This window comes from Bubalus bubalis, chromosome 3, assembly GCF_019923935.1.
Source record: "Bubalus bubalis isolate 160015118507 breed Murrah chromosome 3, NDDB_SH_1, whole genome shotgun sequence".
Classification (NCBI taxonomy): Eukaryota; Metazoa; Chordata; class Mammalia; order Artiodactyla; family Bovidae; genus Bubalus; species Bubalus bubalis.
In genome coordinates, this window is record NC_059159.1 from 139,608,216 (window position 1) to 139,620,479 (window position 12,264).

General features: G+C 40.3%; 1 protein-coding gene across 7 annotated transcripts in view; it reads left to right on the forward strand.

The window, feature by feature from the left end:
- The window catches only part of NTRK2 (neurotrophic receptor tyrosine kinase 2), a 400,572-nt gene that overhangs the window by 24,015 nt on the left and 364,293 nt on the right, over positions 1-12,264 (forward strand). The window lies entirely within an intron of this gene.

Consider the following 12,264-nt stretch of genomic DNA (forward strand, 5'->3'; position numbering starts at 1 on the left):
GTGTTGGATTGGAATTGCAAGATTTTACTTTTTGTAAACAGTCACTTTGAAACACACAAAAAATTGTGGATTAAGTGATTTTCTAGTTCATTTTTTGAAAACTATAAAATGATGCTGTTGTACCAGCATATTGATCATAATGGCAACCATATATTGAATAATAAATATAAGACATGTCACAATTAATCAACTTATCACTAGTATTTGAATAACTTATGATTATTTTCCACAATAAGGGTAATAAGATAAAAATGAGAGAGAGGAGTGAGGGAAAAAAAGAGACAAGAACTGCAACTAACTCTTAACAGTTGATATAGTTGCTGTAACTGAGCACAACATTTGTCCTCAACTTATTGGCAGTGAGAAGAGAAGCTCATTATTAGTGGGGAGAATGCCTACTAATTTTGCAGGAACATAGCTCTGTCTGGCAGTATGTTCTGAAAAGAGTTTCTTTTACAGGGAATATGAGTGATGCAATTCACAGCTCTTATGAAAAGTGCAAATTTCATTTTCTTCTTACTGAGAAAGTCAGTGAAAGTTGGGGGCAATGACAAGGGCATCCATTCTGCAAGGACACTAAAGTGGTCCAAGAATTTAATCTCCCAGTACTGTAATTATAGAACTGAAACAATGCAGGATCTTAGTTACCCATCCCCTCATCCCCTTGCTGAGCCAGGCAAGGGTGCAAGCAGGACTGCAGATGATCTGAAGTTGTCCCCTCTGACTAGAGCTTGGGAAATGTTACTCTGTTCCTGGTTAAAGCCAGATTCATTCTCTTTGGAAGCCAGACAAACAGATGGTGGGGCTGACATCCTTTCACAAGACCTAGCAGCCCAACTTGTGTGCCCATCCAGGTGGAAGCCACCCTGTCTGCAGACAAGATGAGCTACCAAGGTACCAGCAGGCAGATCCAGGCTTGCCTGGGGAGGCAGTGCCTGACAGCCTCGGAACGTGGACAGATGCTTGATCGAGACCACAGAGATCCACCCACAGAGCCCAGCAGAGATGGTTTCAGCCTGGAAACTGTTCAGAGCAGGTGTGACCAGACGGCTTCCCAGCCAGACGAAAAGTCCTCTCAGGCTCCTGGGGTGCCCCCACCCTCGAGAGGGATGGCCTCTCATGGGTCTGCCAGGATAAATTAACTGAAGAGTGTCCCCTGAGTGACCCAGTGAGCTGACTTGTATTCCTGGTGGTTTAGTATTGACCAAGGGCTTCCCTGGTGGCTCAGATGGTAAAGAATCCTCCTGCAATGCAGGAGAACTGGGTTTGATCCTTCGGTCAGGAAGATTCCCTGGAGAAGGGGATGGTTACCTACTCCAATATTCTTGCCTGGAGAATTCCATGGACAGAGGAGCCTGGCAGGCTATAGTTCATGGGGTTGCAAAGAGTCAGACAAGACTGAGCCGCTAACACTTTCACTTTCACATCGACCAATATGAGAGTACACCTGTCTGAAATAAAAATTTTGGCTCAGTATAAATTATGCCTCTTTCTTAATGGCGGTTCTGTATCAGGACCATTTCTGTCCTAGAGCTCTTCATCTAACATGGCAAAACTGTGCCGTGGTACACATTTAGTACTTGTTTCCTCAGGTTTGCTATGGCAGGTTATTATGATCTACTGAAAGATCTGAGAACTAATGTGAAATGGCAAATAAATGGGAAGAAAAACCTTTTTTTTTTTTTTTTTGTCAAGAAAAACATATCTCTTGCTCCTCTTGGGGATTTTTTACCCTTGTACCAAGTATAAAGTTATACTTGGCTTATGTCTGTGTCCATATTAGTTAAGTTTTTAAAACAACAGAAGTTTCTAAAGGCTCTGGAACAGGTAGAAGTAACTTCTTTAAAAATAGGAGGCATTTTTATTGTGGTCTCTGTGTCATTTTATCTGATGAGTCTCATTTTAAGGATCTCTGTGCATGGAGATGACATACCAGTGTAGGAGAAAAGTTGGAAGTTTGACATCTCAGAGGAAATTATAAGCAAGAATTAAATCAGGTGTCATTAAATCTTTCCATGAGCCAGTGAAATAGCTGAGGATGGACTGTGACCAACTGGAAATGTGCCCCAGACCCCCAGCGGCAATGCTCGCTGTGAAGGTTGCCAGAAAGAAATGCTAGTCTAGTTCGAAAGACCTTCTGGCTCTTTAAGAGAATATGGAAATTCAGATTTTTTTTTTTTTAAATGGGAAATCTTCCCATTTTGGAAAGCTAGCAGCTAAAAACAGAATTTATTTATTTTAATTATATTGAAACTCTTCTCACCCTCTGATATAAGGTTTATATGACACGTTATTTGTAGGCTGGGGTCTAATCTTAAATTTTCATAGGAGGCTATTATTTAGTTTAAGTCAAATTTATATTTTTCTGCTGGAGACTGATATGTTTTAGATAGAAATTTAGCTCTAAGGTGTTTTTCCGTAATTAATTTTTCTGGTCACAAATTGCAGTGTGTCTTTTTGGGAATCACTCCATTGATAGGGTAGGTTAAGAAAAGTTCTATATAAATACTCAGAGAGAAACCCAAGATATTTTTCCTTCATGACATGTTACTGAAGTTTTTTTTATAATTTGAATGCTGAAGGGAACTGAGACATTATCAAGCCCAAATTTCTACCTCCATGGATGTGGGCACTGGAGGTAGGTTGAGATTCATTTCATCAGCTGGTTAGTGACTAAGCTGGCCCCTGGGCCCCAGGCTTCTGCTCATTGTTAATATTTAGCATTAATTGAGGTCCTCATATGTGGCTTGGGCAGATTTCTCATTGTTCTAACAACTCCCTGAGGCAGGTATTCTTATTATTCTGTTTTATAAACAAGGAGACTGAGGTGTAGGGACTTGCCCAAGGTCATAAAACTGGTGAGAAGTGAAGCTAGTGGGGCTTGTTTATCCCTCACACTACACATTATTTTCCAGGCACTTCAATTTTTAAAAAATATGGTTGATTTACAATAATATATTGGTCTCAGGTTTACAACAAAGTGATTTGGTTATACATATATATGTATATCTTTATTATTTTTCCCAATTCTCTTCCATTATATTAATAGTTTGTTACAAGATATTGAATATAGTTCCCTGTGCTATACAGTAAATTTCTGTCATTTATTTTATATATGGTAATGTACATCTGTTAATCCCCTACTCCTAATTTATCCCTCTGCTCTTCCCTTTTGTTAACCGTAAGTTTGTCTTCTGAGTCTGTGAGTTTGTTTTTGTTTTGAATATACATTCATTCATATTATTTTTAAGGTTCCACATATAAGTGATATCACAATATTTGTCTTCCTCTGTCTGACTTCACTTAGTATCATAATCTCTAGGTCCATCCATATTGCTGCAAATGGCATTATTTCATTCTTTTTTATGGCTGAGTAATAGCCCATATATATGCATGCACACACGCTCAGTTGCTTAGTCCTGTCTGACTCTTTGTGACTCCATGGACTGAAGCCCACCAGGCTCTTGCATTCATGGGATTTCCTGCACAAGAATACTGAAGTGGATTGCCATTTCCTTTTCTAGGGAATCTTCCTGACAGCGATCAAACCCGAATCTCCTATGTCTCCTGCATTAGGCAGATTCTTTAACATCGAGCCACCTGGGAAAGTGAAAAGTGTTAGTTGCTCAGTTGTGTCTGACGCTTTGCGACCCCATGGACACAGGAACCTAGCAGGCTACGGTCCTGCTAGACTCCTGTGTCCATGGGGTTCTTTAGGCAAGAATACTGGAGTGGGTTGCCATTTCCTTCTCCAGGGGTCTTTCCAACTCAGGGATTGAACCCACATCTCTTATATCTCCTGCATGGGCAAGTGGGTTTTTTACCTCTAGTGGCATGTGGGAAGCTTCCCTACATATGTGTGTGTGTGTATATATATATATATATATACACACACACACACATATACACATATATATATATGTGTGTGTGTGTGTGTGTGTGTGTGTGTGCGTGCATGTATATATATTCAACGTCTTTGTCCATTTATCTGCTAGTGGACACTTAGGTAGTTGCCATGTCTTAGGTATTGCAAATAGTGCCGCTATGAACATTGGGGTGTATGTATCTTTTTGAATTAGATCTTTTGTCTCTTCAGGATGTATATCCAGGAGTGGGAATGCAGGAACATATGGTAGTTCTATCTTTAGTTTTTTAAGGAACCTCCATACTCTTTTCCATAGTGGCTGCACCAATTTGCGTTCCCCCCAGCAGTGTAGGAGGGTTTTGTTTTCTCTACATGCTCTCCACAGGCACTTGAATTCTTAAATCCCCAAGGAATTTAGGCTATTCTAGGAAGCTGCAGTTCTCAGAGCTTGGCATTGTGTAAAAATCTGAGAAGACATTTTATTTATCTCCTGTTACCTCTATGTAGATATAATACATGAGAGCATCCTGTAAAATGTCCTCATTCCTTTTCATTGACTGTTGTTTTCAGGCTGTGATTATTTGCAAAGGACCATTTTGTAGAAACTTTAGAAATTATATCTTGTTGTAGGTGAAGGATTTACAAATTAATGGTCCTAGTAGTGTGATACAGTGGCTCTGAGCTCAGAATTCAGAGGCAGGTAGATTTGGTTTCAAATCCTGTTTTGGCAGCCGTGTGACCTTGGGGATGTGACCTGGCAAGCTTGGGCCTTGGTTTCCTCTTCCAAAAAGCAGAAAAAAAAATCATAGTGCTCTTCTGGTAGCTTTGCTAGATTAAGTGAGACACCCATGGATACCCCAGTGTCCAGCACACAGCATTCTATCAAGAAGAATTACTGGGGCTACTTCTATGCCCTTGGTCAAAAACATAGACGTGCTGATGCTAATCAGCTTGTGCTATTAGGTTGGCTATTGGAATTCAGGTTCTGAGCCTGCTTACTTGGTATTCTCTGCATTCATGTTGCCACAGGTGGGGTAGTGGACCCTCTGTGAAGATTGGATTGAAGGAGTGAGAAAGTTTTCTTTTGAATCCTGCTTTGGCTCATCATGGATTGATCTTCAAAGCTCCTTCTTAGCAGTTTGCTGGGAAACTAAAGCTACCCTATTGTGGATTCAGGGAACAAGGGCAATTATTTAAATATTTATTTATTTATTTTTGGCTGCACTGGGTCTTCATTGCTTCATGAGGGTTTTCGCTAGTTTCAGAGAGTGGGGGCTACTCTCTAGTTGTGGTATGTGGGCTTCTCATTGTGGTGGCTTCTCTTGTTGTAGAGCATGGCCTCTAGGGTACGTGGCTTCAGTAGTTGTGGCTCCTGGGTCTAGAGCACAGGCTCAGTAATTGTGGTGCAGGGGCTTGGTTGCCCCATGGTATGTGAGATCTTCCTGAACCAGGAATCGAACCAGTGTCCCCTGCTTTGCAAGGTGGATTCTTAACTACTCGACCACCAGGAAGCCCAAGGGGCAATTTTTTTTTTAAAAGCACTATCTTATTACCTGTGATAGATAGCTTATGGCAGAAAGGATCCAATCAGAGTTGAAATGCCTCACCCCATGGCTGTAAGCCTTAGTTCATATCACAATCTCTTGTGAAGTTTGAGTTTATCTACTTTTATTAGCTTGACTACTTATTTATGTGGTGGGGTGGGATGGGGGTCGCCAGAGTGTTGGGAAATGATTCCATTTTGAAGACTGACCATTAGAAATATTCACTGCTGTTTCTATTTCTTTTTGATATATTGCCAAAGTACAGTTTAGCTAACATAGTCAATGTCTGACTCTTTCTGATCCCATGGACTTGTAGCCAGCCAGGTGCCTCTGTCCATGGAGATTCTCCAGGCAATAATACTGGAGTGAACTGCCATTTCCTTCTCCAAACAAAGTCTAAGGTAAAGGATATTTTGCTTTGAAGTGATACTGCTGTTAAGCTAATACACAGGAAGAAAAGATGCATTAGAAACCACTCTTTGTTACTTGGAAAGGTTGCCTGGAGGAATTATTTGATAGGTTGTTAAAGCCAATGTGAAATATTTTCAAATGGGATGAGTATCCTTTCTAGGAAATTGTAGTTCAAAAATGTTTCTGTGAATTTTTCCTAAATTTCTCTCTCTCTCTTTTTTTCCCGAAAAGCCACCTATGAACTTTTTGTTAGGCCTAGGGCCCTGGATGTCACATTGAGGCTGGAGAAGCTTTGGTGATGAAACAGAGTAAAATGGCAAATAGTGTGGGCTTTGCTTACATTTGCATTCTTTACCTGTTGACTTTCTGGGGACCCTTCAAGGACTGACCTTATGGAAGCCTTCACTGCCCAGTCATATCTTGTAGGTCCCTTCACTGTGCCCTTGCGGTGCAGCTGCTTCACCTCTGCTCAGAAACATCTCTTCTGCTCATCAGATGCTGTGGCAGTGAGCACTGACCTTCAGGAGCATCACCCCTCAAGGTCAAGAACAGCTGGGTCTGAAGATTCTTTCTAGCTGTAACATTTCTGAGACCGAGATGGCAAATGAATGCTCATCTTCCGAGGGCAGTTAGTTTTTATCATTTACGAAAAATTAATGAGTATTTAGATTGACTAGGTTGTATGTTTGTGATCTAAATTTGCTTCTAGATAGGACAAATTTTGCTTTCAAAATTGGCTGTCTTCTGTTCCAGTCATTACTTTGTTTCCTTGTTTTCTGTGTGACAAATGAATTTATTTTCTATTATCACAATTTTTTTAAATTTAATTGTGCCGTGCATGTAGGCTTCAATAATTGGACACATGGACTTAGTAGTTACTGTTCTCCAGCCTGAGAAATTAGGCTCAGTACTTGTGCTGCACAGGTTTAGTTGCTCCAGAGCATATGGGATCTTCCAGAACCAGGGATTAAACCTGGGTCTCCTGCATTGGCAGATGAATTCTTAACCATTGTGCCACCAGGGAAGTCTCCTATTATCACAATCTTCATTTAATGTTTATAGTGTATATATGTCTTGTCATTCCAATGAGATAATAAAAACTCCAATGGGGAATGTGGAGGTCAGATTGATTGCTTTAAGTCAGCCAGTATTCCATGAGAATTAGCTCTCAGTTAGGAAATGGACATGCAACTGTTTGATGAGTAACACTCTTCCGTTTGAGGAGTTAACAATTTAGTAGGAGAGTTATATAGGTTAGTAGAAAAATACTGTGGTGGGTACAAAGTGTATCTCCATTCCCTCTAATTCTTAATTATGAAGTTAAGAAGGAAAATAAATGCTAAAAAAAATGCTTGCCAACTGATGGAATAAAAATGTTTTGATTGTGAAAAAGTCTTTTTGATGTTGCTTGTCAATCAGGAAGTATCTCAGATATTGGAGGGGCCTAGATTAGTTCTGGGGCTCCCTGGTGGCTCAGTGGGAAAGAATCCCCCTGCCAATGCAGGAGATGCGGGTTTGATCCCTGGGTCGGGAAGATCCCTGGAGAAGGAAAGGGCAACCCACTCCAGTATTCTTGCCTGGGAAATCTCAAGGACAGAGGAGTCTGGTGGGCTATAATCCACTGGGTCACGAAAGAGTTAGACAGCAACTAAACAACAACAGAATAATTTTAGGTGAATTCATTGAGAAGTTCCAACTTTTAGGGTGGTAGATAGTGGTCTCAGGATGTAGTGAAAGTAAACATCAACAATAGAAAACAACCCTTTTAATATGAGGTCCAAGAAGGAGTTGTAGAGATAGATTTGGTAAAGGAGAAAGGCATATTTGGGCAAAACAGAATGGTCAAAGGCCAGTGAGGATTTTGCATACATTGCAGATGGAGGGGTGAGCCAGAGGACTTTGAGGTCAAGGAAGTAAAAGGTAGAAATTCTTAAGGAGTATCAAATTTAAGCATCTAAATCCACAATGTCTCTGTCACTATTCAAAGGCTGCCTACTGTCCTTAAAGAGGAGCTTGGGGGAGAATGGATACATATATATGTATGGCTGAATTGCTTTGCTGTCTACCTGAAACTATCACAGTATTGTCAGTCGGCTATGTTGTTGTTGTTTTCCAGTCACTAAGTTGTGTCTGACTCTTTGTGACATCATGGACTGCAGTGCACCAGGATTCCCTGTCCTTCAGTATCTCCCAGAGTTTGCTCAGAGTCACGTCTGTTGAATCAGTGATGCTAATCATCTCATCCTCTGCTGCTCTCGTCTCCTTTTGCCTTCAATCTTTCCCAGCATCAAGGTCTTTTCTAGTGAGTTGGCTCTATGCATCAAGCAGCCAAAGTATTGGAGTTTCAGCTTCAGCATCAGTCCATCCAGTGAATATTCAGGGTTGATGTTCTTTAGGATTGACTAGTCTGATCTCCTTGCCGTCCAAGGGACTCTTAAGAGTCTTCTCCAGCATCACAATCTGAAGGTATCAATTCTTTGGTGCTCAACTTTCTTTATGGTCCAACTCTCACTTCCATGATGACTACTGGAAAAACCATAGCTTTGACTAGACGGACCTTTGTCGCCAAAGTGATATCTTTGCTTTTTAATATGCTGTCTAGGGTTATCATAGCTTGCCTTCCAATTTCATTTCATGACTGCAGTCATAGTCCATGGTGATTTTGGAGCCCAAGAAAATAAAATCTGTCACTGCTTCCACTTTTTCCCCATATATTTGCCATAAAGTGATGGGACTGGATCCCATGATCTTAATTTTTTGAATGTTGAGTTTTAAGCCAGCTTTTTCACTCTTCTGTTTTACCCTTAGCATATACTCCAATATAAACCAAAAAGTTAAGAAGAGAGAGAGAGCTAAGGCAGCAGCATCTGCAGGTTGGAAAGACAGAAGCTGGAAAGCTTGTCTGCATTCATGGGGATGCTAGGGCGTGGGCTCTAGGGGGAGGGCTTCTGCCTTAAAGCCCCTGGGACCTTAGCTTTCCAGACCGGTAGGCACGGGCCAGAGGAGCTAGGGGTTGTCAGCAAGAGAAAGGTGTGTAGCAAAATGCTGGGCCTTTCCACTGCTTTGTTGACAGTGAAACCCTTCTTGAAGCTTCTACTAAGCAAAGCTTGGCTCAGTAAAGAGCCCTCAGAGTTGGACATCACCTTGACTGGAGTGACAGGAAAAGGTTTTCTCAGAAGTCTGCCTCACTGCCTGTCCATGCATCTCTCAGCTGTGTGCCCTAGCCTGGCCCTTCCTCCCTCCTTCCTAACCCTAGGTTAGTCTCTGTAGCTGCTGCTTTTCTGATTAGTGGGAGTGATGAGAGGACAGAGCTCAGAAGACCTGGTGTTGCCAAGAGCCTGGTGGAGGCACGTGAAAGTCACCAGTAGGGGGCAGCCCAGCATGCTTCTTAGTCTTCTGGTCCCATCCAGGGGCTCAGGGGCAGGGAGCAGAAGGCTTTTAGAAGGTTTGGTTTTGGGTAGTCCAAGGAACCAGGGACTCGAGCCCAAGTGTGTTTGGTCACCTAGTAACTGAGAAGCCCTGGAGTTCATCTTCCCTGTGGTCATTTCTCTTGTGGCTTTCTCTGTCTCTGTCTCTCCCTCTTTCTTTCCCCCCTTTCTCCCTTCCTTCCTTCCTTCCTTCTTCCCCTTCCTTCCTCCTTTCTTTCTGTTTTCTTTATACATTTAAAAAATTCATAAAAGTGTAATGACATAATAGTAACTTCAGGTGCTTATATTCAGAACTGATACTTTAATATTTTTGTCTTTTTTGTTACAAAGGCATTTTTCTTTTAAGAAAATTAATAGTTTAATAAAATAGTTTAACAGTTTCTGTTTCTTTATTCCTGACCCAAACCCATTCTGCTTTCCCAAGATGACTTTCCTTGCATTCTTCTTTCTATACCTTACAAATATCCCTCACTATGTAGTATTGTTTTATGTCATTGTATTGTTTTGCTTTAAAAAACTTTTTTTGTTAGAGTATAGTTGATTTACAATGTTATGTTACTTTCTCCTGTACATCACAGTGAATCTGTTATTCATACACATATATCATCTCTTTTTTAGATTCTTTTCTCATATAGGTCATTACAGAGTATTAAGTAAAGTTCTCTGTACTTAATAGTTTTCTATTTTATATATAGTAGTGTGTATATGTGAAGCTCAGTCTCCCAATTTATCCCCCCACCCCCCTTGCTGTGTCTTTTTAAAAGTTCACATCAATTGTTTTATATTATAAGCACATATCAGTCTGAAATTTTGCTTATTTTTTTCCTCACTTAGCATGAAGATTTCTTTCTGCTCAAATATGAAGATCTGGTTCAATCCAGCTTAACACACCTCATTTTATTGTTTCTTAATTGATGGACCCTTGGGCTGTTTTCAGCTTTTTATTCTGACTGTATTACAAGTGAATATTCTTGCATATGTTTCTCCTCATGTGGTTCTCAGGTGAAAACCTAGAATGGAATTGCTGGACTCTATAAAGCGTGTGATGTAGGATTTTCTAGGATACTGGCAAATTACTCTTCAAAGTGGTTGTGTCAGTTTATGCTCCCCTGAGCAATGTGAGAAAAATAACTGATCCTTAGAAATGCTTTATATAGTCAGATTTTAAACATTGTGTCCAGCTAGCAGGAAAGGAATGGTAAGTCCATGTTATTTTAGTTTGCATTTCAGATTCCTTCAGGGGTGAGCAGCATTTCATATGTTCCTGGACTGTTGGTGTTCCCCTCTGTGAATTGTTTGTTATTAACTTTACTGGCTTCCAGTCTATGATTCCTCCTTAATGGTACCTAAAAAAATGTTTCTTAAGGGGTAGATTTCATCAGCAGTTTCTGGCCTATGGCTATGTTGTGGGCATCTGTGCAGATGGTAACTTACGACAGGGAATTCTTGGCATCCAGAGGGGCACTTGCTGACTTTTGCATCCAGCTCTTCTGTTGATTTTTTTCCATTTTAACCAGGAGGAAAATCCATTCTTTATCTAGCATTCCTGCCTCCACGGTGGAAGAATATTCTCCAGTGACCACTTTTCAAAATTTCACTTTTTTTTTTTGATGGTTTTCAGCAAAATCTTCTTAGATTCAAGAAGAGTTATGTATTGCCTAACATCTGACTTAGTTTTCATCTCATGATCACTGTAAATTTACCATTGACTAAATGTATCTTCCTTTTCTTCTCTTCCTGGGCATTGGTCACTGGAAAGCTTAGAATTAAGCTTGTGGTCCTTTTTCAGCAAATATTGGGTTGGCCAAAAAGTTCATTTGGGTTTTTCCATTAGCTTGTATAGAAAAACCCCAATGAACTTTTTTGCTAACCCAAAATATATATTTTAAACCCAATTCCTAGCTTCACTGATATCTCTGCCCTGGCTTTTCTTTCTTCAGTGCCTTTTGTTTTTATGTTTAGCTCATTGTACTTTATTGAATACAAGTGCTGCTGCTGCTGCTGCTAAGTCGCGTCAGTCGTGTCCAACTCTGTGCGAACCCATAGACGGCAGCCCACCAGGCTTAAGTGGGGAGTTTATAAATTGGAAATCTGATGAAAATGAAATAACAATAAAATAAAGGGCATAAATAATTAAAGGAAAAGGTAAACATTAATGCTTTGTGCCACAGACATTGATTAAATACCTCCTGAGTGTCAAGCCCTGATGCAGTCAGTGACGAGGCAGGCAGAGAGAGCTGAAGAATCTGAGGATTTCAGAACAGTGACAGCCACCCTGCTAGCTCAGCTGTGAGGAGGGAACACGTTCCCTGGAATCCTGGTTGTGACCCTGAAGGAAACCTTGCCTACATTGTTTGTCCTTTTCCTCTGCCAAATGCATGAAAAAAGCATTAAAATATAGGGCTCTCTGGAATGTGGTTTTTTATTGGGAAGTGATTTGGAAGAGGGAGGTTACTATGGTTTTTACTGGAAAATGTTAGTGGATTGAAAATCTTGGGAAAAAATATCTAAAGTGTGGTAATTTTGAAATATCTCATAAAAACTCATGTTAAAAATTTTTGTTTGGTAATTAGGGTGGAGTCTTAAAATGTTTCTTTCTGTGTGAAGTAGAAGCAAAGAAGGGAGTGAATCCTTCCTGCAAGTCTATTATGTTCCAGGCTCCTGGTATTGGGGAGAGCCACGCTCTTTGAGCAGAAGATGCTCCCCTGTCTTGGACGTTGCCTAGTGTTGCTTTCTTATGTAACAGGAGACAAAGTTTTTGTGGGTCCTTTTAAAATTATTTCTATTTGGTGTGATTTGGTTCTCTCAGAACCTTTTTATTTTATTTCTAAAGTTTGTTTTCTAAAAATAGGTGTTTTATTTTATTTCTAACATTTATCTTCTAAAAATGGGTGTTCAAATAGTTACCATGTATTTTGATATCTTTTTCCCTCTTTTGGATTGAGCAGAAGGTACCTATAGATGCTATATCTTTTCCCTCATTGGCTATTATTTTTCTCATTTAATTAATGTTGTT